At 41.1% G+C, this 12,705-nt stretch overlaps 1 protein-coding gene across 4 annotated transcripts in view; it reads left to right on the top strand.

Annotated features, from left to right (window-relative positions):
* LOC100649855 (putative polypeptide N-acetylgalactosaminyltransferase 9) overlaps nucleotides 1–12,705 on the top strand; it is a 294,772-nt gene that overhangs the window by 41,118 nt on the left and 240,949 nt on the right. For 3 of the 4 annotated variants that reach the window (XM_012315496.3, XM_012315495.3, XM_003400100.4), the window contains exon 2: nucleotides 8,848–8,911. The exons of the other annotated variant lie outside the window; for it this stretch is intronic. The gene's annotated coding sequence lies outside the window, so the exon portion shown is untranslated. The remainder of the gene's footprint in view (nucleotides 1–8,847; nucleotides 8,912–12,705) is intronic. 4 annotated transcript variants of the gene reach the window in all.

Consider the following 12,705-nt stretch of genomic DNA (forward strand, 5'->3'; position numbering starts at 1 on the left):
TATGCAGCCAGAAAAATTTCCCAGATTGGGTTGTTTCGCAAATTGCGTGTCTTTGGAGTGCGCAGTCGTATGTTTCCGGACACTTTCGCACAGATTGTATCGTTTTCCTGCCTTTACCGTGTTTTACTTTGGAAAACAGCAACATTTCGTTTGTCTTTCCGCTAATTTCATAGGGATTCGTTTGCGATTCTCTTTAATTTTTTCAAGTATTCTTTCTGAGATTTTACGACTGAGACTTATGACTTATGACCGAAGTACTTACACGCTTCTTTTCGTTAGAAAATTATGTATAAAAGGACATAAGTTGTTAATGCATTTTTTATACTTAAGCATAATGTTCGTTTAAAAAGTTTCTAAATCTACGTGAAATTGGACATTTTACTTTTGAAGTAAGTTACTTTGAGAAATATCTTAAGGATTTAATTTGCATATTTGACCGAGTCGTGTTTGAAAGTTACCAACGTTTTCGATACGATTTCTTCGATTGAAAACGATCGCTGCTCACAGAGGTGTTCGCCTCGAAACGAATGGATTGTTTTCTAGAGTGAACATCGCTGGATAGCCTCATCGAAAAATCGTTTCATTGTAATCGGTTTGCCCACTCCTCCCTCATCGATATCTTCCTTGTATGTTGACGGTTTATCGAGTAATTTTATCGTTTATCCGCAGTTGCTCGGCTAAAGGATCGGTATTTGCGAGCGTATTTATTCATAGCCAACGGTGATGCTGCTAGTTGTACGAAATGCGCATATCGGATTTGTAGCTGCGTTAATTGATCGTGTCGTTCACAAAAAAAATTCGTTTACCAATGCTTTGTAATCGGAAGCGATTCGTTTCGGTTGATCTCCGCGAGCAGTTTCATTTTTGCCGAAAGTTTAATTAAATTTTTTTAGTGTTTTTCTGCCGTTAATTCCTCTGAGTTTCATCGCCGCTTCTGTTTGAAATTTCGAGTTTTGACGTAAAAAATAAATTACTTGATTTGTTCATTACAGAAATATACAGTTTATTAAATTCCCGTAACGCTACTATTGATTTTTCCTTGGTTTATCATTGCATCGATACGAGCAAAAGAGTCGAAGTATACGATCGATTATAATAAATAAAATTTACCGATTCCCCGGAAGAGAGACGCGCGGCAGCAGTGGAATAGATTCACGTAGAAGAGATTTGTGTCACACAATTTCATCTGAAACAAGTTTAACGTGCTCTGTCCTGGGCGTTTCGATTATTTGGTCGTTCGATTGGGATGTGTTCATTAATTAGGATCTGTCGTTGGTAATGATCGTTTGCGGTGTACCTTGTGATCGTAGGGCGAAACCTATATCAAATTTAGGGCGGATGTATCTAATGCAGTTTGCAACTGAGAATCAGGATTGATTGTACTCACCAATTTACATCGGTTAAGTCGCTTCCGTCTAAATTAATTAGTCACGAGCACTATACAGATTCCAGCCTTTCATGTTTTTTCTTTTAATATTTATATGTTGAAACTTTCACAATAGCTTTTCTATGTTAAGTAATGTACATTCTAAACTAACGATCGATCGAATCGCACGGTTTAATCCAACGGGAATTATTCAATGTATTTATCGTTTCTCGCACCATTTAATCACGCTCGAATAATCCATACTAGCGACATTCTATTAACAATATCATAGAAAATTGATTAACTTTTCAGAATCAATAATTCCTTTATCAATACTGGAATTGATACAAATCTCTCACTTATCTTGCTAATAATTTTCACCTATTAATTTTCGTACTCGATAATTTTATCGTTGAAGCCGTGCACACACTTTTCTCACTTATTATATTTTCTCGTCGGAGAAATTTATGGCGGAACGAAGCTTGGTCGACGATACAACGATCGATGTTTCGATACGCGAATTGATTCGACGGAAATTATTCAACACGGTCAACGTTTGGATACTCTTAGTGTGTACGTTGTCCAGCAAACATAGACCAGGCTCGTTTGTATCGTTGTTGATACGCCAATGTCGTTGCTAAATTTCTGGAGACTGGTGGAATTTGGATTACCATTTTTCTATTTTATTTGTCATATAATTTTTCGATAAGATCGGAGTTTCGTTTTACCCAAAGTATATTTAACGAATAAATATTTCTCTAGGAATTTCATGATTTGGAGCACACCGAAATATAAGAATTATTCGCTACTGGATTCCTATTGTATTGTACGTTATATTCGTATTATAGCTCTTTTATTCTCAAAATTTCGCAATTAGCTTAAAACACTGCGTAAAGAGTATTATTTCAATGAAACTACTGGAGCGGTTAGATCGAATTCTTGACCGTCGTCCAGACCGTGCGATAATGAATATTGATGGGCCAATTTGCTGGCTAACCGACGTTTAATCTAGATCCAGGTGTGCAGGTGCAAGCTCACGATCCTATTGTTCGGTTATTCAGGCTGGCAGATTCTCTAGAGCTTGCGACAGGTGTCAGCGGCCCCAGAGTGCGTGACCCCTGTTAGGCTCTAGCTTAGATAGTCAGGTTAGACCTCGGTTAAGACTGGGTCGAATCTGGTGTAGATCCAACGCGTTAGAGAGGATACTATCGCGTTCATCCCCGTTGCATCCCATCGCTTGGTAGTTCGTTGATCCTTGTCCGTCTGCCTATCAATTCGCTTATAAACTATAAAATAATTGCAAACAATTACACGTTTTTACAAAGTGCTGTAAGGTGATGGAATCGTATGGCGAAAGTTAAATGCGTGCAATCGTCGTTGGTAGAGTTCATTAAAAAATCGTTTGACCGCATCTAGCTAGTTTAAAATGAAATTAAAACGAATTAAATACTGGCGCAAAAACAAAGACGAAATTGAGACAATACCGATATTCTTCGAACCACGATAATTCCAGTCGGTGCACGTTGCTGAGACCTTTGCCTCGCAGAGGATCGTATATCTTCTTAAAACAGTTCACCTTGCTCATCCATCGGTATTCGGCGGTGAATTGGACGAACCTTGCGCCTGACAGTGTATTTAACAAGAATTCTCGTTCGAGCGTCCTATTTCACGGCGTACGAGTCTTGCAGCGAGCTTAGTCAGTTCTTGATGTATGAGAGTCCGCAGGTAGGGGGTTGGGTATCCTATTGTTCGAACGGTTAGTCCAACTGACAGAGACTCGAGGAGCCACGACAGGTGTCAGTAGCCTATGCACACGCGACTGCAGATACAAGGACCACGCGGTGGTTGTTTTGACGCGGCTATCTGTCAAACAATCGTGGTTCGCCGTACTTCTGTCACATGGTTCACGGAGGGAATCCTCTGGTCCCGCGGTGGATGATTAACCACGCTTAACCACGTCCTATGCCACCCTTTACAATTAATCATTGTTACGACTAGTACCATTTGTTTTCGACTCGGACGATCCGCCATTCTAATACCCGTGAATAGCTGTGATGCTTGTCGAATATTAGGTATACGCTCTGTTTCGTGACGATCGCTTTGACCGAGTATTGAATGCTGGAGTGGTCGTTTAAGGCAGCTATGTAACAGCTAAATTGAAATCGATATTTAGATTAGCTTCGGGCAAGTCAGTACGTTTCTGGATAATTGAATTTTCCGAATTTTGGAAAAATAATTACAGCACGCAGACGGTCTACGAACGCTCGATTATTTGCGAGCCCTCTCGAGGTAGTGATCTTTAGATTAGAAATCCTACTTTTCAGGAAATGGAGTTCCAATCGTACGACCATCTATAGAGCTGAGTGATTACGCAAATGAAAAGTCAGAATTATTGGGATATGAATTTTAAGTTCAATATTGCGTTTAACCTTGAGTTTTATCGATAAAGTAGTTTAATCTATCTTCATACTAGTGATTTTTATCATTCTCTGATAAAAAATCTATGCTACAAACAGAAATGAAAATTAGTCAAGTGATGATTATAATCACTGATAATTCGATCGTTGATAAAATTTATACGGATTTATATTCGGGGAACTTTGCTAATAAACTGAAATTTGTCTTCCAAAAATTTTGCTCATATCGATATTTCCATATATTATCTAGCTTCGTATTTTTCCGTTTTTAATTAGATTTTTCTATAACGACTTCCCTTACGTGTACATTTTAAATTGAATCGTACGACTTTCAACGCTAACGAGAGTTCAATTTTAACTGGCATTCAACTAACAGCATTACGCGACGCATACTTCTACGTATATATGTCCAACCAGAGATTCTACATCGGCATTTGGTCGATTTTTCTTTTCCCATCCACCGATTCCCCGATGAGTTTCGAAAAGTTATTGCCTTCGATAAATCGATTTTCCTAGCAGCTGAAATTTTTTCGATTTTACGACGAGTCTTTCGCGTATATCAACGCTTCGTCGATCTTTGTCTCGATTGGCGGTAAAAGTTTTACGAGAAACATGACTCTCGCGTATTTGCTTGGTTGCATCTTACTTTCAACGTTACATCAAACTTTCCTCGCCTGTGGAAAAACCTATTTCAGCGTCTTTTTTAACGACGAAGCGAAAGCATGAACGAAAATGTGTTTCGGCAACTTTTCTGAAACGAAGCACAAAGCAGAAAATCATCTGTTACGCGAACTTTCCTCCCACTTTTCTCGCTTCTTCGAACAATTTCAAGTTGCTCGCGATTTATAACTTCGTTTCTCACCTACGCCTCTTTCTTTTCACTTTCCAAGTTGTTGCTATGACATAATTGCGAAATAGATTTCGCTTAAGCGTCCGATACAGGCATGGAAACTTCCATACGCGCTGAACAATTTGCCGAGGGCGGACGTTCGAGAGAAAATATCGCACAATGCGTTTTCAGCGAAAGGATCCACATTCTGTATCATTCAGGCAATCCATCATATTTGTTGCAAATACACTGCGTTCCATTTCGTTGTATTGCCGATTTTCCAGAGACCGCTGTTCAGTTGTGGACTCCGCGTGAATCGGGCGCAAATCGACGTTTGAAAAAGCTTTGGGGGAAGTCACTTCACAGTCACGATCCCACGATTTTCGAAACGTTTTAGTTGAACCTAGTTTATTGCTTGTCGAAAGCACAATGGAGTTTCGGTTTTAATAAAATGCAGTTTCCATTCAAAATTAACTTTTGTCTTACTGCCTTTTTTAATTGTTTAACTTATACGGTATCGTAATTCTTAACACCATACACCGAATATCCGATAACCTACAACTTTTCACAACTACGATAGATCGATTTGATAGAATTACGTTAGATTCGATTTCCCTATGATTGAGTGATAAAATAGAAGGTGAAAGTAGGAGGTTTCAGATGCCTTACCCCGGATCGAAAACTCTCCTATTCCTCTAATTTCTAGTTTCTTTCTCAAACAACTGAAATTCTAGATATCTCGATGGTTCTCGAAGGACGTCCTTAACTCTAAAAGCCATTCTCTGGTCGTCGAAGCTACGGTGCTATCCTCGTTAAAGGGACTCCGTGTCGTCCTTTAACATCGTCGGCACGAAAGAACCGGCTGAAACTGTTCTTATCGAGACAACCTATCTAATTATCGCGTCAGGAAGCGAGTTAGAGTAGAACATGGTCGAGCGTCGGTGACCGGCGTTCCCGCGGGGATCAATACCGTCCTGTACGCGTTATTAAATCGTGGACATTACGAGCTAACGTTACAAGCGTGACAAGTCGAGGCATCGCTCGGATTTCCGTGGTGCACACGTGCACGCGGAGAAATACGACCGCTCGAAATTGCACTCGATACGTATCGCTTTTCGTAAGTACGCGCGTTCTCGAAGCGGTGGAGTTCGATAGTAGTGTTGGCGAGCAATCCCGTTTTCTTTACGTTGGACGAGCCTTCCGCTCTTCGTTCGCCGACCCTTGAACCGAATTTACGTCACGTGCGCTGGCCGCCCGGTTGTAGAACGTAGATGGAACTTGGCGACTGTGGAATGTGGTGACCCGTAGAGAACACGGTCTCGTGTTCCCCGAACTGAAGTTCCTGGCGTGTGAAACGTAATGGGTTTGGTTTCGGTCAGTTTTGCGTAGAACTGCAGTTCTAACGACGTTGAGGAGCTACGGGTCTGTTTGCGTGGTCTTGGAAGATCTTGGATCTTGAAATTTGTCGAAAGTCCGCGGAGAAAGTTCCGTACCATTGTACCGTGGCGGTGTTTCGTCGATCTAACGGAACAAAATTATTTAGTCAAAGGAATGCTAATTATAAAAGTTATCATTAACATTTGATTAAACCATGAGACCAGAATTCAGAATTTCAACTGTCCAGACTTTCTCCTATATCAATTTACTTTTTCACGAAGGGAAACTTAAACGAAGTTAATAAAGTTTCTTTAGATGCGTTCCATCTCGTGACTAAATTAAACCGAGATTGTCTCAAAAGGGCGTCCACAGCAGAGTGGTTTACTCGAGGTTTCCTTCGATTTGAACATTTTTAATTCGAATCGATCATGAAAATCGTAACAGCTATAAAAACTGTACATGCATAAAGATGATGAATGATACGATCCAGGGTCAGCGATTCGAAATTCGTACATTTCCTAGAACAAGGGAAAAGATCTTATTATACAGAAAGATTTTTATGGCTAAGAAAACAATGACAATCAACTCGTATAACTTTCATATTCCTTCGAAACATTAATATTTCTTTCTCTCGTATTCGTCGTATCTTAAGATCATCTGTCACGAATTCCAGAAATTACCCAGCGCACCACACATGAAACCGTCTTATTTTCATCCTCCCTTTCTCCTTCGCCTCTCGTCTTATCGATTCTAGTTCAAGCGTTCTCCCACGCCAGTCGTATTTCTTCGAATAACAGATAGCATTTTGTACACGCTTTCCCCTGTGACTCTGGCCGTATTCTTTACTATCGAGCAACCGTAAAAGAACTATGTTTCGTTTTGCCTTCCATTGGATAACATTCCCCGGCGGAACGGAGGGTTGCATTGCAGCTGCAACGAGAGACAAGCTAGGGCTGAGAAAGGGAACGAGAGACAGATGCAGAGGACGAAGAAAAAGGGGAGAAGAAAGAGGAAAAAGGTATCCGCGAGGACGCGGATCGATTCCACGGAGGTGGGCGGAAGTCGCTTGTGAAAGTGGAATCCGCGACACTCAAGGCCGTTCCTCCAGGTTACGAAGCTCGAAAGCCAAGGTAGACAGGTTCTGATCGGTCGCTCCTCTTCGAACACTGGATCCTCTAGCCTTAAGATTGCTCGTTTCGTTTGTGAAAATCCTATACACGGATTCCACAATCCTTCGTCCCCGTATTTCTTTTCCTCTTCGGATCAAACCACTACCATCGCACGAGAATCTTGAGAGTGTGGCACGACGTCGATGTAAAGTATTCCCGGGGAAAAAGTGTTATTGCTGTCGGTGGCCTACATACGAAGATGGTCCCTTTCGCGTCCGACTTCAATTTCCACAGAGGTAGCAGCCGACTTCGAGTGACGAGATCGAGTTGGCTGCCTGTCTTTTAGGGTCAGGCTTTCATTTCCTATAGAATTTGGACTTTGCTTCTGATCTCTTTCATTTTTCTTTCCTTTTTTTTTTTTAAGGTTTTATCTTGAAACGGCGAGAGGGATGGCATTGAATCGACAGGGTAAACATGCGGGGATTTTGTAAATTCAGATTTGCGCGATTTTAGGCTCGAGGTTGAATGATCTTGTACCGAAAGGATGGAGGTTTTATTTTTCATATTTATCCCTTCGGAGTTCTATTTCGGGTATCAATAAAAGGAGAGTTGGATGATTTTTTTTTAATTAAATTTCGACGGTTGTTAAATGGACTCGACTTTTAATTTTGGTTTTATTTTTGTTCGATTACAAATAAAACGGTACTCGAACGTCGATTTACTGAAAATTGGAATAAGTAAGGATTCCGTGGTTGAAGTATTTCGTTCGCCATAGACTTTCAAAATTCGAATATCGGTAGAATACAGTTTGCAACGACTTGTTATTCCCAACGATGAACCGAGTTCGTGCTGTTTAAACACAGAAAAAAGGATAATAAATATCGAGTAAACTAATATCGTTTAAAAAGTAATGCTGAGGACGCGAAATATTTTATTAAATTCATCGTCTAGCTGTCGCGACTAATTTTCGTTGTACACATAAATATTAAATTCTCGAGTGTCGCGTGGATATTGGTACACTATGTTATCACGATAGTAAAATTTCCGGCGCAATACCGGCGGATTAGTCCTCGTAAAACTTTAGTCGGGCGACGTTGCACGCGAGCGAAACTTCATTTTTCTAGGAGTTAAGCCTCGGGTACATGTTTGTTCGTACGGCTCGAGTGTGGGATACGTGTTCGCGCATCGTGCAAAAGTGAAAAGTTCTACGCGGTAACTTTGGCGGAATGTTTATTTTATTGGGAACTTCATGACGACTTTAAAACGTTTCAACAGTTATGAGGTGGAATCACGAAGTTCGGAAGTTGAAATTGAAATAAAGTATAATACGGAGACGGTTTTGTAACTGCGAGCCTAAGTTCTCTTTCGGTAATGGGTACTCAAACGAATGGAACCGCTGGTTTGTTATTCACATAGGAAATTATTAGTTCGGAGCGAGATGGCTGGGCATGTCTATTAAACGCGATACGATCTCGGCACGTCTGCGAAAGGATTCGTAAAATTGAATTGGCTAAATCGGATTGAAGCTTATCGCGATATAACGCGATTAAACTGCGGGAATACGCTCGTGGGGTTGGGACGAAGCCGTCCTATTCGAATTCGTCATTCGTTGATCGCAGACGGTGAGACGGTGATTGGACAAAATTGCTTGTAAATTTTGACAATGATTACTTATCGATGTTTATGCAGAATAGATTTGTAGTAGCGAGTAAATCTTTTGATTTTGACTAACAAGCTTTTTCTTCTCAGGTATGCAGATTCAGGCTGTTGCCAGTGGAAGACGCAAAGGCTGGCATTTAACTTCCTAATTTCCGTAAGTGAAACAAACTTCGATATAAAAGTAACTGCGCTACTCGAACGTAAATTTCAAGTTTTATTTCCTCTCGAGCGTCTTCGCTTAATTAAAACGCACTTAACTAAATATTCAGCCAAAGTACTTAAGGAGATTTAAAAAAATCCTGCAAGAGACGTTTCGATAGCAACGGGCAAAGCCAGGGAACTTCAGGAAAGAGGTCAAACCGAAGGGACGATAGAGGAACGTTGCAAACGATGGCGAATTAAGTACGTTGGATTAAGCGACGCCGCAATCGTGCGTGTTAACGACATCTTACTATGTATCGGAGGCAGCTTGATCGGACCGAGTGAAAAATGGCGCCATTTACGAACACGATCCGGCTCAGCCGGCTAGGGATAAGTCTCGAACCGATACGTAAACTCGCTGAAACTCCGCTCGGAGGGTCATTCGTTCGGCTGCCGGACCACAAATTGAGCGGTTTGTTTCGTCCGGGCGAACAGCAGCTCCGTGAAAAACCGGAAGAGCTCGTGAGTCTCGGGAACGAGTTCCTGATGCTCGCGATTTGTCAAGCCGGAGGAGAAATTTCCTTAGACAGTCCGTAAGTCCTCCACGAGAATTTCCTGATTACAGTTGCAACTTTTGAGCCAGGAAGTGGCGCGAGATCTTATCACGAAGTTTCTTGTATCGGATAGATGTCGTGGAAAACAAGTTGCGCGTGTCTTAATTCGGTTCTGCTCGATTTACAAATTTATCGCTGTACCTTTTCACAGATTATGATCGATAGGCTCCGTGTAAGTTGGCGGATCGAGGATCTTTTTTCTGCATTGCCGGGATATTATATCGGTTAAAGCGTTCGATCGCTCGATACGACAAAGTTTGAGATGAGAACTGGAGAGGAAACGTCGCTTCTTGGGTCGTCGCTCGGTTCTATTCGATTCGTAATATGCTTATAACATCGGTACTCGAACGGATTGCTGTAAGGTGAAAGATTGCATCTTATCCATCCAAGATATGATTCCAATCACGAATATGACGTTAAAATTTATTTCCTTTTGTTCATACTTGTATGCTGGTAAAGAATAGTTTACGACAAACGAAAATTAAAAAATTTTTTTAACGAGTCCAGTTATATATACCCAAGATAAAAATATACCCAAGATACAAGTTACGAAGAAATCGGCGAACATACGTAAGAAATGTATATATTCATTAAATTTAGACCCCTTTTTCTTTTTCGAACGCGGTATAAAAGTTATTGGATTCTTTTTCTTCCTTCCTCTTTTTACCCAAAGTAAAATTTCCAATATAAGGATACATCGGTTCAATCGGTCGTACTCGGTATCTTAGTTCTTGTCAGTCGCTTTTCACGGCCGATTAGAGTCCGATCCTAAAAGGCATCGATCGCTACGGTTCGAAACAGGCGTCCACCGTGTTAATGTCTTTGGTCGATGTCTGAAAAGACGAGGACCAATTGCAGCACCGATCACAGGAGGATCGTCGCTGTGGAACGAGTGGGTAGATGCGAGGATTAAGTCGAGAGGGCAGCTCGTAAATCAGAAGCTCAGCCAGCTATGTCTGCGGCGCCGGAGATAATAACCATTTTGCGCTTCCATAGGCTCCGTTCCGCCCCCATCGTTATAAGCGATCTTACGACAAGGGAGAGAGGACCCATTCAATTAACTTCGTAAAACGTAAATCGAGACGCTGCTTCTACCTGACCTCGCTCCTTTATCCTCGATCGTTTTCCTATCATTGCTCTTTCTCCCTGGAGCCTTACCTTAAACTTTCTCGTTCCAGTTTTTTTCGTTCAATTCGGGGACACGCTTATTGTCCCATTTGCATATTCAAGAGAGCGGCACAGTTGTCGCGTATATTTTCAAAGTAACATAGTGTGCGTACATTTCTTCGGGTTATTCTTTTTTACAGAAGAATAGTCCGTTCGATATTGTATAACGGAAACGCTGGAAATTGTGTCGTTTCGTTTACACAGGGTGGTTCAAGACGTCAGGCTGCTATGGAGTAATTGAGAAGTGGCGAGAGATAAGTGGTTTTTTCCTTGAGGGTCTTTTCGAGGCCGCGTTTTCGTCGGGTAAACGATACACGTTGTAAGTTGGGTTTAGCCAGAATAAGAATAAAGGAACAATACCACGGAGTATAGTAAATTTCGAATAATCCGGCAGATGGGGAGAGAAAGCGGGAGTTATTTAAAGAAACACGAACCAGCCGAAAATGTTTCGAAAGGAAAACGCACGAATATCGGAAAAATGACAAACTATTTAAATTTTAAATACATTTTTATTTTTACGTAGAGCGAGGAAAGGCAATTTCTTCCGTCAGGAACAATGTTCCTAAGGCAATCGGATTTGTAGCAGACGTCATCGGACATGGAAACATGTTAGATATATTATGGTAGAAATTGTCAGAAATCAGAGTTTAGAAATTATCCGACGAACGCTGGTCTGCATTTCTGCCTTCCAGGCCTTTCGTACGAACTGCTAGGTTCTGGTGACCGCAGTCTCAATAGCGATATACGCGTTGTAAATTCGTGACACGATGCATGAGTAATTCGCGGACACTGGATTCGTTCTCCCTTGGGCCTAATTCCTTCGTTGATCTGTACTACCACCTACGTTGCACCTACAAGCTAACCGTATGATATATTCAGAGCCCTAAGAGACTACATCGCGGGACATTTAGTGTATCGTTAATCATTTCGTTGCCTGTTTTTCGCCCTAGTCCATAAATCGATAAAGAAAGCTCGCCACGAAAGAATTTTATTTAATCTTCAAATAATCTTTTATTTTACACGATATCGATCGACCGCACCTAAACTAGGTCATTCGTGTCTAAATCTAATATTTGTATAGTTGTAGGCTCTAAAAAAGTCGTGAAATATTCTCAGATACAAGTCGTCTTTTTTTATTGAATAAAGTAAGCAAAATTTGCATTGTTTTCTTGGCAAGATCTACATAAGTATTTTTGGTAAATTTAATTTTACCATTTTAATTAAATCATCTATGTATTTTATATTCATAGATGCGTATTATAGATGGATAGTTCTGTATATTAAAAATTATGTTCGCGTTTTCTCAACGTAGATATCGAACAAGAAGGGTGGCTTTTAGAACGATATCGATTCTAATAGAGGCGAGGTAGAGATTTATCGATCGCGATGTAGCGGCTGCTCCGTCCCATATCGCATCTTCGACGAGGTATTCGCAGGTAGAACCAAAAAGGAATCCCATAGCCGGGCAACGGATCATGGTTTGAATAGCAAACGGGGGCCGGGTTCCGCGAACTCTGGCTAAGGTCACGTGTTTGGCACGAGTTTGTCGAACTCTCGCGTTTCAGCGTGCTGGACACGATGAATTTCATTCGTCGATTATGCCGCTGTTGCCACCCATTTGCTTCACCCTCTTTTTTTTTTTTTTATATTTCTTCACCCTCTTTTCGCTCGTACGTCGTACACCTGCTAGCTAATAGTATCGTGACCAAGGACGATAATGAATGCGTAATTACACAAGCGTAATAGCCTTTTAATGTTTCAATTACGACTGTTCGGGAGGAAAGAATGTACTAAGCAACGGTTTGAGAGAACGTTTAAAGCCAAGCTGTCGTTTAACTTGTAATAAATGCACGTTTCCTTTGGCTTTCGTGGCTGAAACTACAGGGGTCTTCGTTTTTTTTTTATGGAATTCTTAATACACGCGTCGTGTCTCCATGAGAATTTACGTCGAACGTGGAATTCGAGGGCGAGGTCCGTTCTCGGTGAATATTCTTTCCGGGGGCACGCGAGAAATCGCGTATACCTA

Source organism: Bombus terrestris, chromosome 13 (genome assembly GCF_910591885.1).
Source record: "Bombus terrestris chromosome 13, iyBomTerr1.2, whole genome shotgun sequence".
NCBI lineage: Eukaryota > Metazoa > Arthropoda > Insecta > Hymenoptera > Apidae > Bombus > Bombus terrestris.